Here is a 14,775-nt window from a genome sequence, read left to right as displayed (position 1 = left end):
CATTTGTGATTTGCTCTCTGTGATGCTTGCTTCTTTGCCATCTGTTCTGAATTTGTCACCCTTCGTTTACATTACCTAAAACTGTAAACTAGATTGACATTAAGCATGCAATTTAAGATGTTCCTCCATTCAATAAATTCCCACATAACCACCAATCTAGACTTTATGTAGCTTCTGCCTACCCTCCATCATTGGCCTCCTTAAATAACCCCCTGGCAGCCCCTCATTTCTGTTCTGTAAGCAGTTCTTGGAATCCTCTTCATACACCGTCCTGCCCAGTCCCAGGGAACATGCTGCTGTCCTCTGTTTATCCTGCTTTTACTTACAGTTCATTTTCTGGTCTTTTTCTTTGCTGTCACCATCATGGTGTGGTCTCCCTTCCATGTTTAGCATCTTCAAACACATGTCTCCTAGCAGGAACTGTTCACGAAGATACCCCCAAATGCTCATACCTGGGGCCTCCTCGCATCCCAGTTGTTCTCTAAAAAGGGAAAATTTTTATCCTAAGAACGAACAGCAAAAGTATGACTGCTAGAATCCTGGCTCTGTTATTTCTCACGTTGGCCAGGTCACTCGAACTCTCTGAACCTTAGTTTCCTCATCTTTAAAATGGGAATACAAAAATGTACCGACCGTGTAGGATTAGCCAAAGGATTCATTGAGACGTAAAGCAACTAACATAATGTCTGGTGAATAATTCGTGCCCGATCAATGCTATTTATTGTTTCTCACAATAAATAATAACCTAATCCATGTTCTAATTCGGTTTTAATTATGGTTTGTTTACCTCCTACCAAAAGGATTCTGAAGAGTGCTATTTCTCCCAAAGAATTATTGTATTACTCCATCACATTATTTTACATCCACGTGGGTGTTTTAAATATATGTTGAAAATCATAGTAATTATAAGGCATGGGATAGAAAAAGAAACAGGGTCTTTAATGTGAACAGACAACCCACAAGCTCAACCACAAACTGGAGTCTTTTAGTAACCACCAGTTGGAAACTAATTTGGAAATCCTGATAAATCATATTGCATGTTGCTATTTCTTTGGGAACTTCAGTCTGAGCTCAGAAGCTTCTGATGCAGCCCTGGTGAAGGTAGTAGTTAACATTCAGTTTCAAGAGTAGGAAACCCCACCATCTTTGGGATTATTTATGTTGTATGAGCCAATGTGGAATCAATAGTACTTCATCTGGATTAGTTTATTCCTTTGGCCCTTTCTCTATATGATGACACCAGGGACTGCCACCAAGAAGTCCATCATCACTGAAGACACGCAGGTGGCTGCAGCCAGGGTTGCCCAGCCCTTCACCCAAGGCAGTCTGTGAACATGGGATCAACGAGTCCTCTTCTTGGGACTCAATGGAAGAAAATGTATTTCTTTCCGTCTTAAGGCCTGTTGACTTCCTAGATTCATTCAGGACCAGAAGTTTGATGAAAGAAAGACAAAACAACAACAACAACAACAACAAATGTGGAATATTATTCAGCCATAAAAAAGGAAATCCTTTCGTATGCTACAATGTATCCATGAACTTTGAGGAAATCATTCTAAGTAAAATAGGCTAGTCAGCAAAGGACAGATACTGTATGATTCCACTTAAATGAGGTATATGAAATAGTCAAACTTGTAGAAGCAGAAGATAGAATTGCAGCTGCCAGGAGCTGGAGGAGGGAGAAGTGAGGAGTTGCCGTTCAAAGGGTATAGATTTTAGTTTTATAAGATGAAAAATGTTCTAAACTCTGTCCAATAATGTGAATACTGGTTAATAATACTATACTGTACACTTACAACTTTAAAGGGGTATATTTCGTGTCATGTATTTGTTACCAAAAAAAAGCAGGCATAACTGCTGTCTCATTTAGCTCTTCTGTGTAATATTTAACCAAAAAAATCTTAGTGACAGGCCACAAATATACATTTTGCTTACACATCTGCAGATTGGCTGGAATTCTGCTGATCTAGGCAACGCTTGGCCAGGAGATGGTTTCAGTTCAGGTTAGATCTATACATCACTCAATTTCTGAGACCCAGGAAATATTCTTCTTTTTTTTTTTTTTTTTTTTGTCTTTTTGCCTTTTCTAGGGCTGTTCCTGTGGCATATGGAGGTTTCCAGGCTAGGAGTCTAATCAGAGCTGCAGCTACCAGCCTACACCACAGCCACAGCAACTCAGGATCCAAGCCACATCTGCAACCTACACCACAGCTCATGGCAACGCCAGATCCTCAACCCACTGAGCAAGGCCAGGGATCGAACCCACAACCTCATGGTTCCTAGTCGGATTTGTTAACCACTGAGACACGACGGGAACTCCCCAGGAAATATTATTCTTATGTTAATGTCAGAAGCACAAGAGGACAAGCCCAATTGCTCATGAAATATCTGCTAACACCCCATTTCTTCAACAAGGTACATGGCCAAACTCTAAGCCTTGGGTAGAAAATACACTCCGTCAACTGAGAAATGTTAGCCAGAGGGAGGAGAGTAGTAAAATTTTTCTGGAAAATAAATTAACTTACCACATTTATCTTTCACACTATTTCTGCCCAACAAAGGTCTAACTTGATTCTAATCATAGGTAAACAATCAGACAAATCCATAATAAACAACATTCTGTAATACATCTATAGCTTGGATTCTCCAAAGAAGTCTTTGACATAGAAAACACCCAAAATAAAAAGATGAGAAAATGTTTTTCTAAATTAAAAAAGACAAAATTTTTGTGAATCCTGAAACTTGCTGGCATCCTGGAATCAATTTTGGTATTTCTTTTTTTTTAAATTATTTAGTTGATTTACAATGTTTCCTCAATTTCTATTGTACAGCCAAGTGACCCAGCCATACATACACATATATTCTTTTTTTTTTTTTTTCGTGTCATCTTCCACCATGTTCCCCAAGAGCTTGGGCATAGTTCTTGCACAGTAGGACCCCGCTGCTTATCCATTCCCAGTGTAACAGTTTGCATCCAGTAGCCCCAAACTCTCCATCCATCCCCCTCCCTCCCCCCGCCCCCTTGGCAACCACAATTCTGATCTCATGGCCATACTCTGCTTCTGTTTTGTAGGTAGGATCATCTGTGCCATATTTTAGATACCACATATAAGTGATATAAAATGGTATTTGTCTTTCTCTTCCTTTTTTTTTTTTTTTCTAGGGCTGCTCCCACGGCATATGGAGGTTCCCAGGCTAGGGGTCCAATCGGAGCTATAGCCACCGGCCTACACCAGAGCCACAGCAACGTGGGATCCGAGCCACGTCTGCCACCTACACCATAGCTCACAGCAATGCCAGATCCCCAACCCACTGAGCAAGGCCAGGGATCGAACCCTCAACCCCATGGTTCCTAGTCGGATTCGTTAACCACTGTGCCATGAAGAGCATGCCTGTCTTTCTCTTTATGACTTACTTCACTTAGTATGAGAATCTCTAGTTGCATAGGAATTAAACCTTTTTTTTTTTTTTTTTTTTTTTTTTTTTGCTTTTCAGGGCCACACCTGTGGCATATGGAAACTCTCAGGCTAGGGGTCCAATCAGAGCTGTAGCTGCTGGCCTACACCAGAGCCACAGCAATGTGGGATCCGAGCCGCGTCTGTGACCTACACCACAGCTCACAGCAACACCGGATCCTTAACCCACTGAGCAAGGCCAGAGATTGAACCCACAACCTCATGGTTCCTAGTTGGATTCGTTTCCACTGTGTCACAGTAGGAACTCTGGAATTAACCTTTAAAAAAATTATAAATCACACTTTTAGGACCACTCAGAAAATTTGAAAATAGGCTAGATATTAAATAACAGCATGGGATTCTTATTAAAGTCTTTGAGGGTGATAATGATGTGGTGGTTAAGAGCAAAATATCTTTACCCTTAGGAGAGCAATGCTAAACGCTTATGAGTGAAATATCCTAATATCTGCAATTTATTTTTAAAATAGTTCACCCAAAAATGTGTGTATTTTTAGATAAAGGTAAACAAAGGTATGTTAACTGCTGATTAACATCAGCAATTGATTAATCCAGGCAAAAGATGTGCATAATCATTGTACAATTTTTTTCTGCTTTCTTGTAGTTTATAACACGGGATCCAAGCCACGTCTGTGACCTACACCACAGCTCATGGCAATGCCAGATCCTTAACCCACTGAGTGAGGCCAGGGATTGAACCCATGTCCTCAAGGATACTAGTCAGGTTTCTTTCCACTGAGCCACAATGGGAACTTATATATGTATGTATGTGTATATGTTATATATATATAACATATATAACATATAAAACATCATATATATGATATATATCATATATATAACACATATATCATATATATAACACATATATCATATATATAACATATATATCATATATATATATAAATGTTAAAAGAAAAACAAGAAAAGGTTGAGTTAATTACTTTGAGAATTCATGGAAAATTTAAGTCACATTGAGAAAAAACCATGGCCATTACAGTGAGTTAGACAGAGGGGGGCTCCAACGATTATATTTGCCAGAGGACTGCTTAGCAAACCATTCAGTTTGTCCCACGCTGGTTATAAGATGCTCAATACATCTTAAAGCGGGGAGGCTTCACACAGAACTTGGCCAATTAAGACAATTATTTAGTGATGGGATTAATTTGATTCAAAGGAATAATTACTAATGATAGAGATAACTAAATATTAGGGAAATAATTGTAGTCAGAAATATTTGTATCAGAATCCCAGCATGGGTTTACTCGGCCATAAAGAGGAATGAAAATAATGCCATTTGCAGCAACACGGGTGGACCTGGAGATTACCATCCTAAGGGAAGTAAGTCAGATGGAGAAAGACAAATACCATATGATATTGCTTACAGGTGGAACCTAAAAAAATGGGTATGAATGAACTTTTTTTTTTTTTTTTTTTTTGTCTTTTTGCCATTTCTTGAGCCGATCCCTTGGCATATAGAGGTTCCCAGGCTAGGAGTCAAATCAGAGCTGTAGCCACCGGCCTACACCAGAGCCACAGCAACAGGGGATCAGAGCCTCGTCTGTGACCTACACCACAGCTCACGGCAACGCCAGATCCTTAACCCACTGAGCAAGGCCGGGGATCAAACCCGCAACCTCATGGTTCCTAGTCAGATTTGTTAACCACTGAGCCACGATGGGAACTCCCAAATGAACTTATTTGCAAAACAGAAATAGACTCACAGACATAGAAATCAAAATTACGGTTAACAAAAGGGAAGTGGTGTAGGAGAGGAATAAATTAGGATTTGGGGATTAACATATACACACTACTTATATAAAATCGAAAACCAACAAAGGCCTACTATACAGCACAGAGAATGATATTCTATAGCTTGTAATAACCTATAATGGGAAAGAATCTGAAAAAGAGAATATACATATGTGTGTGTGTGTTTGTGTGTGTGTGCATATAGATATAGATATACATATAACTGAATCACTTTACTATGCACCTGAAACTACACATTGAAAATCAACAATTTAAAAAAAAATCATCTGTTAAAAAAAAAGGAACTTAAAATGCAAAAAAGAAAGAAAAAAATCTAAACAAGGGAGAAAAATAACTTCAAGACCGTAGAAGGCAGAGCTTCAAGAACCATCTCACCCCCACACCTCCTGGTTCTTCTGACACCCAGGAACCTTTGAGGAGTCATTTATATGGTCATACCTCCACCTCACATTACACTTTCTGGAAATAAAATCTCCTGACTTCTCTGAGCCCCTTCGCTTCACAAAGGCACCCTTGCGTCAACTGTTCCTCAGCCGATCCCCAAGACCCACAGCTCATGTTTCTTGTAAATAAGTTTGAGAAGGCTCATTAAGAATTTGATCCTTTTCAAGCAGCACATTCTCTCATTGCTTCCGATCCCAGAAGAATATGTCTTGTGGCCCTGGGTCCCTGCTCAGGGAGGAGCAGGTGCAAAAGAAGAGAGAACCAGAGCAAATGCAAACTTAGCTGTTAGCACGTACATCCCTCGAGTGACTGTGTTCTAATCTACATCCAATAAATTCAGCGAGTGTTTTCTGTTCTGCATTCTCTTTGGGGAACTGCAGTCTCTCCTGATGAGGCCTCTGCTCATTAAGAGGAAGCAGAGTTTAAAGATTTTGTATTGTTTAACTCCCGTTTTTTTTTGTTTTGTTTTGTTTTTTCCTACAAAAAAAGAGAAAGCCAGGATTCTAAAGGACAGTATCAAGCAGAGAATATATTTTCCCTCCAGCCTTTTGGTTCTGGAACCGAGCAGGACCCTGTGAAGCCTTTGCAGAGTGGACCCCCCACTCCTGTCCCCCACCTGCTTTTTTTTTTTTTTTTTTTTGATCTTTTTAGGGCCTGGAAGTTCCCAGGCTAGGGGTGGAATCAGAGCCGCAGCTGCCCGCCTACACCACAGCCACAGCAACCCAGGATCCGAGACGTGTCTGCGACCAGCACCACAGCTCATGGCAATGCTGGATCCCTAACCCACTGAGTGAGGCCCATCCTCATGGATACTAGTCAGGTTCCTTACTGCTGAGCCACAGTGGGAACTCCCCTACCTGCTTTTTTAATCTACAGAAACTCTTAGGTCAATGAACTGATTTCATCAGAGAAGTGAGAAAATACAGAGAAAAAGGAAAACCGTCAAGGAAGACAGAATAATAATAGTTTACCCATTCAACGACGTCAAGGACCTTTAGTTAGTTCTTCTTCAAGGACTAGAGATAATATTCTGAGCCACCTCCTTGGAGCTGTTTTGCAGGTGCTGAAGCCCCCACTGGGTGGAAGAAGTCAATTCTATGCCTACGAGCACGTGGACCCCAAGACTGGTTGGAACCAGAAGGCTGATGATCCTGACTCCCAATTACCTCACCCCCCACCAATCAGGAAAACATCCATGAGCTGATCATGCCCTGCTCCTCAAACACGATAATACGCTTCACTACCCTCTTGAGGGGATGGGGGACAGGCCTTGAGGCACTAGCAGCCTGCTGTATGCCCCTCTTTGCCTGGCAATCAATGCTACCTTTTGTTTCCTCCGAGTTTCTATTTGGCATCGGTGTACAGAGGCAGCCGATATTCCAACAACGGTTCAAAAACTCAGGGGAGTTCCCATGGTGGCTCAGTGGGTTAAGAACCCGACTAGAATCCATAAGGACAAGGGTTTGATCCCTGGCCTCGCTCAGTGGGTTAAGGATCTGGTGATGCCTCGAGCTGTGGTGTAGGGGACAGATGAGGCTCAGATCCAGCTTGTTTGTGGCTGTGGTGCAGGCCAGCAGCAGTAGCTCCTATTCAACCCCTAGCCTGGGAGCTTCTATATGCCCCAAGTGCAGCCTTAAACATGCAGGGAAAAAAGAGAATGAAAGGAAGGGCGGAAGGGAAGGAAGGAGGAAGGAAAAGAGGAGAAAAGAAGACCCAGAAGTTTCCTGGGTGAAATCTGAAACTGGTTCCTCTACGACAGAGGGCAGGGAGAGATGGAAGAAAAAGACAGACCACACCAGACTGGTAGGCGACCATTTTCATCAGCAAGGGAACTTACATACCAGGCTACCTTGGGCACCGCACGATGTGTAGGTCTCTGCAACGGCCCTGCAGAATCTTCAAAGTTTACACAGAGTCCTGGATCCAGCCGCGTGTCCCTGTCCAGTTGGTCTCAACACTACAGGACTATCACCAGGCTGTGTCCTTGAAAGAGCTCTCACATACTGAGGCTGGGGAGGAGAGGTGGGGAGCCCTCGATTGCCCAGGGCAGCATTCAGATCAACAGGAGGTCATGCCCTCTCCATGACCTCCTCCAACACCCTCCCTCTTGACCACCCGGCACCCCCGCCCATCTTCCACACCCCTTTCTTCAGAAATCATTCCTGAGAGGTCAGCAAGGGGTCGTGGAGGCAGCTAGTTTGGCGGCTCTTTCGCTGATCCCACAACAACGATACAGGCACATGCCAGAGAAAACTCAAATCAAGATAACGATTCCAGGAGTTCCCCTCGTGGCTCAGTGGAAATGAATCTGACTAGGAACCATAAGGTTGCGGGTTCGATCCCTGGCCTCGCTCAGTGGGTGAAGGATCCAGCATTGCCATGAGCTGCGGTGTAGGTTGCAGATGAGGCTCAGATCCGGCATTGCTGTGGCTGTGGTGTAGGCAGGCGGCTACAGCTTCGATGAGATCCCTAGCCTGGGAACCTCCATATGCCTCAGAAGCGGCGCAAGAAATGGCAAAAAGACCAAAAAAAAAAAAAAAAAAAGAAAGAAAGAAAGAAACCATAGCCAGAGGATGCTGGGTAAAGGAATTGTGTATAAAATAACCGGAAGAAAATGGTCTTTGGGCTCAATAGTTCTTAAGCTATAGAGGCCAAAGGGCTTCGGTTCATAAAATTACTGACAGCAAAGTAAGGATGAGAATCAACAGCTCACGTTCCTGGTCCATGGCTTTAGACTCCCTACTATTTTTTAGACTTCATCTTCCATTTTGAGTATCTCTATGGCAAAATCAAAAAAGCAACCTAGCATCAGTCAACACGCAGGACCTTCTGTCCCCATCTACTCCTTTTTGTACTTTTTCAATTGTGTCTTCAAATCTCAAACACGATTTTAGACATCTATAAATAAAAGGCTTGATTTGGATTGTTCTGATTTCTATAATAAACCTCATCTGCTTCTAAATGAAATGTTCTTCAGACCAAATACTGATGCTTGGCCCCCTATTTAATACCGTCAACCCCCGTAATCATTTTTCCAATAAACGAAAAGACAGGCAAAAAATATTTCTTAGCCCTTCAATTTTAGGAATCTGAGACTTTCACATGATCGAATTGCCTTGTTGCTATATGCTAGTAAAAATTCCTCTTAATAAACATAAACGAGGGAACTTTATGGAAACGCCTGTATATAGGAGGTATATATATAGATATTAGAAGCACATATATACAGCTAAACATGGTATATGAAAAAATATACTTTTTAAGATCTGTGATAAAAATAAGCAACAATAAAAAGGAAAGGCTATCATGGCACCACTTTCTTAAAATATTTACCACTCAGGACACTGAATATAAATATATGAACATTGGATTAAAATATTAAGAGTGGCGTTCCCATCATGGCTCAGTGGTTAATGAATCTGACCAGGAACCATGAAGTTGTGGGTTTGATCCCTGGCCTTGCTCAGTGGGTTAAGGATCTGGCGTTGCCATGAGCTGTGGTGTAGGTTACAGATGTGGCTCAGATCCTGAGTTGCTGTGGCTGTGGTATAGGCCAGCGGCTACAGCTCCAATTCGACCCCTAGCCTGGGAACCTCCATATGCCACGGGAGCGGCCCTGGAAAAGGCAAAAAAAAATAAAATAAATAAAATATTAAAAATGTTAAATTCTGCTAATTACTATTTAGTACCACATATTATAAAGTATCTGTATATATAAGAAATTGTTTTATATATATTCAAAATACTGAAATTCATAAAACCACAGGATAAACTCTGTCCACGAAAGAAACCTTATTCTGCGACCCTGGATTTTCTGATTAAAAACGGTAGGCAGTTGAAGCCATAGCTACTTTGAGACGCATGAAAAAGTAACTTCACAGGTGAAAAGAGGACAGAGGGATGTTTTCAAAACAAAAGAACTTCTCTGCAATACAATTCCCTAAAAATATGTGATGGCGTTCCAAGCTGATGTACAGACAATGGAATGTTGGTTTGGAAAATAAAAGTGTAAGAAAGGACAATGACAGATTAAACCTCATTAAAATTAAATCAGCTCATTGTGTATCCTTAGCTAAAACGAAAATGATTCTTTTATAAAAACACATGTGCTCCTTTTTCTACCCCTTTATATGCAGTAGTCCAACAAGGCACAGCTCAGGTATATTAATGTCTATTCCTATTTCTACAGTGTTATATTCCACAGGCAAAATGAAAAAAAAAAAAATTGCTAAGGCATCCAGCCATCTAGGACGTATGAAAAACTTTGAGGCTTTGACCATCAGCCACTGGGCTGAAACAAAAAAGCAGGCAATACTGTCATCACGGTCTCTGTGGGGGTTTTATGTGGAATTCTAATTAACCAACCCTCATTTTCTTTTCAGATATTGAAAAAAAAAATCTAAGGTTCCTAAGGAATTTGGAAGGAAAGTATGAATTTATATATGGCATACTTTAGAGGGGCCTCCCTGCAGATTCCTTGGGAGACAGTTCGAGCCTCTGTTTAAAGCCTTTCTTTAAGTCTTGAAATTGAAATGCCACTCATCAGAAATCGAACCCCCTGGAAAACAGTAACTTACAAAACAGAAAAAGTGTAGCATTTCAGTGCCTCGAGGTGGATCAGAATGAAGACTAGATGATAAATTTTGGAAGCACAGATCCCCTTTGTAGGTCTTCTATATCATGGCCAACCCCTAGAGAACTATAAGCTCCAGGAAAGACCTATTAGTGCTGGCTTGTTCGCCCCTTTCCCAAGAGTCAGCGCTGTGGCTAGCCCTCGGGAGGAGGCCAATAAATATTTGCTAAGTTTCTCCTGGTAATTTCTTTCTAGACAGAGCAAGGAATGGAGGAAATGAACAAGACCAGCGAGCCTCAATAGAGGACTAGAAAGCTTGGGACAGAGCAGCAGAGAGAGAAAAAAAACAGAAGGAAATCTTTATCCCTCTGTTACTGCTGCTTAGATTGCTCTCCCTTCTCTTTGAAAAACAAAAACAAAAACGAAACACCTCATGATACTAACGAAAGTAACAAGGGCAGAAGATGAAAAAACACACAGATCCACTTCCCAAGTTTCCTTTGATCTTTAATAAAAAGCATCAAATTGGGCACGATTTGGTTAGGAGTCGAGAATCTTCTGGGGAATCTGTGAATCACTTACCTGTATATTTTGGAAAAATTCATCAGCAGTCCATCAACACAAATATGGGCATCGGAAGGCAGTTGTTTATTGCTGAGTTGTCTGTCAGTTTACGCACGCTCTAAAACTTATTTTATTTATGTATTTACTTATTTTTGCTTTTTAAGACTACACCTGTGGCATATGGCAGTTCCCGGGCTAGGAGTCGAATTGGAGCTGCAGCTGCCAGCCTGCACCACAGCCACAGCATCTGCACCCACACCACACCTCATAGCAATGCCAGATCCTTAACTTGCTGAGCCAGGCCAGGGATCGAACATGCATCCTCATGGATACTAATCAGATTCTTAACCTGCTGAGCCACAACAGAACTCCCTCTAAAACCTATAAAGCCTGCTTAAAAATTTGAAACCTGTGCAGAGGTCCACATCCAGGATGACGAAGTTGCAAGGTAAAACCCAATACCGCCTATATGATGTTTCAGTTTTATGCACCTGTTCTTTTGGAAAACATCTGTGGCAGCCAACCAGGGGTAAAACACAGAAGCCCCAAAGCCTCCCAGACAGGCTGGTGCCTGTTCCTGCCTGTGAATTATTCTGAGTCAGTATCCTGATGTTAACATGCTTTCTCTGGCTTTGGTAATTATTCCACTAGGCTGCGTAAAGCCTGTATTCACAGGGGAACACAATTACCATAGGTAATTGCGTGTGAGCAAACATCTACCCTTCCATTGGATAGTCACAGCATCACCCAGGTTCCAAAGCCCCAAAACTCTCTTTGCTGGGATACACTTGACATGTCATCGTTGACGTAATTAGCATGCTTAGGGTTTTCTAAATATGTATAAATGTATCAAATTTTCACTAGAGACCTTTGTTCTCATCAAAGTCTCCACCATAACAACCTGTGAATTACAATAGAAGGTAATTGGAACACAGGGTTCAATCGGAACGTGTTGAAATACAGGACTACCTCTCAACAGCATTAACTGGGGAGGCAGGTAGGTGCAGCTTTCCAGGCTCTCAATGCCATTTTCCTGTCTTTCTGTTCATACTGTAACGGAAGAAGTTCAAGTGCATGAGCCCAAACTAGTCACAATGGAAGGATGGAAGCAAGCACACTAAAAGCAAGGAGCTTTCCTCGTAATTCAGACAAAGCAACTCAAAGCACAACCCAGAATGCAGAGACTCTCCGTGCTCACGTGTCTGCACTGAAAGCAGCAAGAGCAGTGTTGCTTTTATTTCTTTATTTGTGTCTTGATCCAAAGCAGTATCGATTTTATTTATTTGCCTCTTGATCTGAATGTTGTAAATGCACCTCCCAAAATACAATAATACAATAGGATTTTTCAAAAGCAACTTCAGAACCCCAGGGGGAAAAAAAAAACGAAAATGAGGTCAGAGGTGAAATGAACACACAAAAGTCATACCGCAAAGCCAATGTGGCACTGAGCTTGGCGGAAACACAAAGACAATGCATGACGCCCTCGTTCAGGAGAAGCACAGAGATTCCTGGCCAGCAGATGGATAGCCACCAAATTAATTCCGTCTGGCTTAGAAAAGTACCTGGTGAATTATCTTCCCCACTGGATTTACTTCCTAGTAAAAGCAGATGAGTGTTATCCAAATTTTGAAGCATCCACTAGTATATTATAAAATCACATTTTCAGTTATGGCCAACAACTCTTCTTAGAATAGAAATCATTAAAATGCACTGCACACGGGATAATTATTGTTTCATGAAATTTTTGTTTTTGTGAAACAAACAAATGTTTTGTTTCACAGCATATACAGGGTCGTGCAATTTTAAAATTTCTCTCTTATGGTCCAAAAAATAACGAAAGCCCCTGAGCTACTCTGATGAAGTCTCTTCTTCCTTTCATGGGGCAACCACAGGAAAGCAGATATGAAAAATGCACAGAATTGAGATGAGACAGAGGGGTCTGTGCCTCTGTGCCTTGCTCGGTGAGGATGGCAGCGGTACGTAGATGAGGCAGATCCCCTGGAGGGTTCTGAGTGAGGCTTTCTAGCCCCAGCAAAGTCCCCAAAGACAATTATCTTCAACTGCTCTCTGGCTAGGATTTTTGATGAATTTTAATTAGCAATATTAAGAAGAGAAGATAATAGATATTAGAGTTATTTTTAAATCACACTTCAGCAAAGATACTGACACCTGCTTCAGCACCCAGCTCAGGAGAACCGGGAGTTGAGTAGCTGCTCACCCCGCCACCCCTCCCAGGCACAGTCGATTCCCCCAATCCATTCTCCTTGCCTCCACTGGGGCCTCGACAACCTTCTTTCCTGCACATCCGTCTCCCTTGCTTGACTGAGAATCTTCAAAGATTAAGACAGTGACTTGCCAGCAGCAACCACATTTTTGCCTGGCACTTTGTAACCACTCCAAGCGTATTTGTGGAGGAGGTGAACTCATGAACAAGTGATCGGATAGTTGCGGTCACTCCAGGATTGCTCTGATGCCATCAAAATGAGTTTTCCAAGTGAGGAAATCCCTGATATTCCAAGATGTTATGATGCGTTCAGAATTGAGAGAGAAAGGGGGCTTGTGTGTTCGTTTCATCTCTTCTAATTTTTTAGATTAGTCACAGACACCAATCAGGGATGGCAGATCAGTTTCAAGTCATGTGCTGACCCTTAGGGACCAGCAGCAGCTCCCTGGAATCCCAAGTGAGAGAGAAGATTCTGCGGCTGGCTCAGAGCCAAGCTGGCCGAATTGAACACCAGGACCGGTGGATATGTGAGGGGATGACAGTGGCCCACATGCCACCTATCGGCTGTCTCCACACACCGAATCGGAAGACCCAAGTAGTCATCTGCAACAGGTACTGAAAACTGGTTCCATTTAACCTCCCAATTCTTCGAAGTTCCTCCCAGGAAACAGCTGACTCTAAAGGGTTTGGGAAGCAGCAAAGTAACATGATTATTTCACCCCAGTGTCAGTGTTGACACTGACACTGGAGGGTACAACCGTTACTTCCAAAGAGCAAGCAACAACAATGGAATTTATTCTATATGCAATCTCTTCTCCCTGGAATGGGATAGAGGAAGAGAAAAAGCAGCCACATCCAGGCTGTGAGTCCTAAAACAGGTATTTCATAATTGCTACTTGATAGCAATTCTTAAAAACGAAATGAGCAGCTGCGATAATTACATTCGACTTGTCAAAACTTTTCGCTGTTTGTTATTTCTTGATCGGTGGCCATCCCTCTATCTCCTCCAGGATCTTGCAGGGTTGTAACAGAGTAACCAGCCTTCTTAAATGTTCCACGAGAAATACATTTCAAAGAGGGTCTTTCGTTTTGCTCCATTTTTCTTAGATGCATGTTTATATCCAAGATCTCTGTGAAGTAGAAAGCAATGCACTCTAGAGGAAATTGTTTGCAAACCAAAGAGAGAATTCAGAATTATGGGTCAGAGCCATTTGCTTGCGGTTATAATGAAAATTCATGGTTAGATTTCAGAACACTGCTTGATCATTAAAGCATTGTTTGTGCCGCCTTACCTGAGAAATTAGATAATGGACTCTTAATCTCACTCATACCTTCAAGTATTTTTTCTTACACATTTTATTGGAGGATAGTTGACTTATAAAGTTGTGTTAGTTTCAAGTGTACAGCAAAGTAAATCAGTTATACGTATATATATATATATATCCATTCCTTTTCAGCTTCTTCTCCCATATAGGTTATTAAACAGTATTGAGTGGATTGTCCTGTGCCATACGGTAGGTCCTTGTTACTTGCCTATCTTATGTATAGTTGTGTGTCTATGTCAGTCCTAGCACCCTCATTTATCCCTCCCTTCCACATTTTCCCTTTTGGTTTCCATAAATTTGGTTTCAAACTCTTTGAATCTGTTTCTGTTTTATAGGTTCTTTTTATCATTTTCATCGGGTTCTACGTATTAGCGATCTCACATGATATTTGTCTTGCTC

This window comes from Sus scrofa, chromosome 11 (assembly GCF_000003025.6).
Source record: "Sus scrofa isolate TJ Tabasco breed Duroc chromosome 11, Sscrofa11.1, whole genome shotgun sequence".
NCBI lineage: Eukaryota > Metazoa > Chordata > Mammalia > Artiodactyla > Suidae > Sus > Sus scrofa.
Note: the sequence above shows the minus strand (reverse complement) of the source record.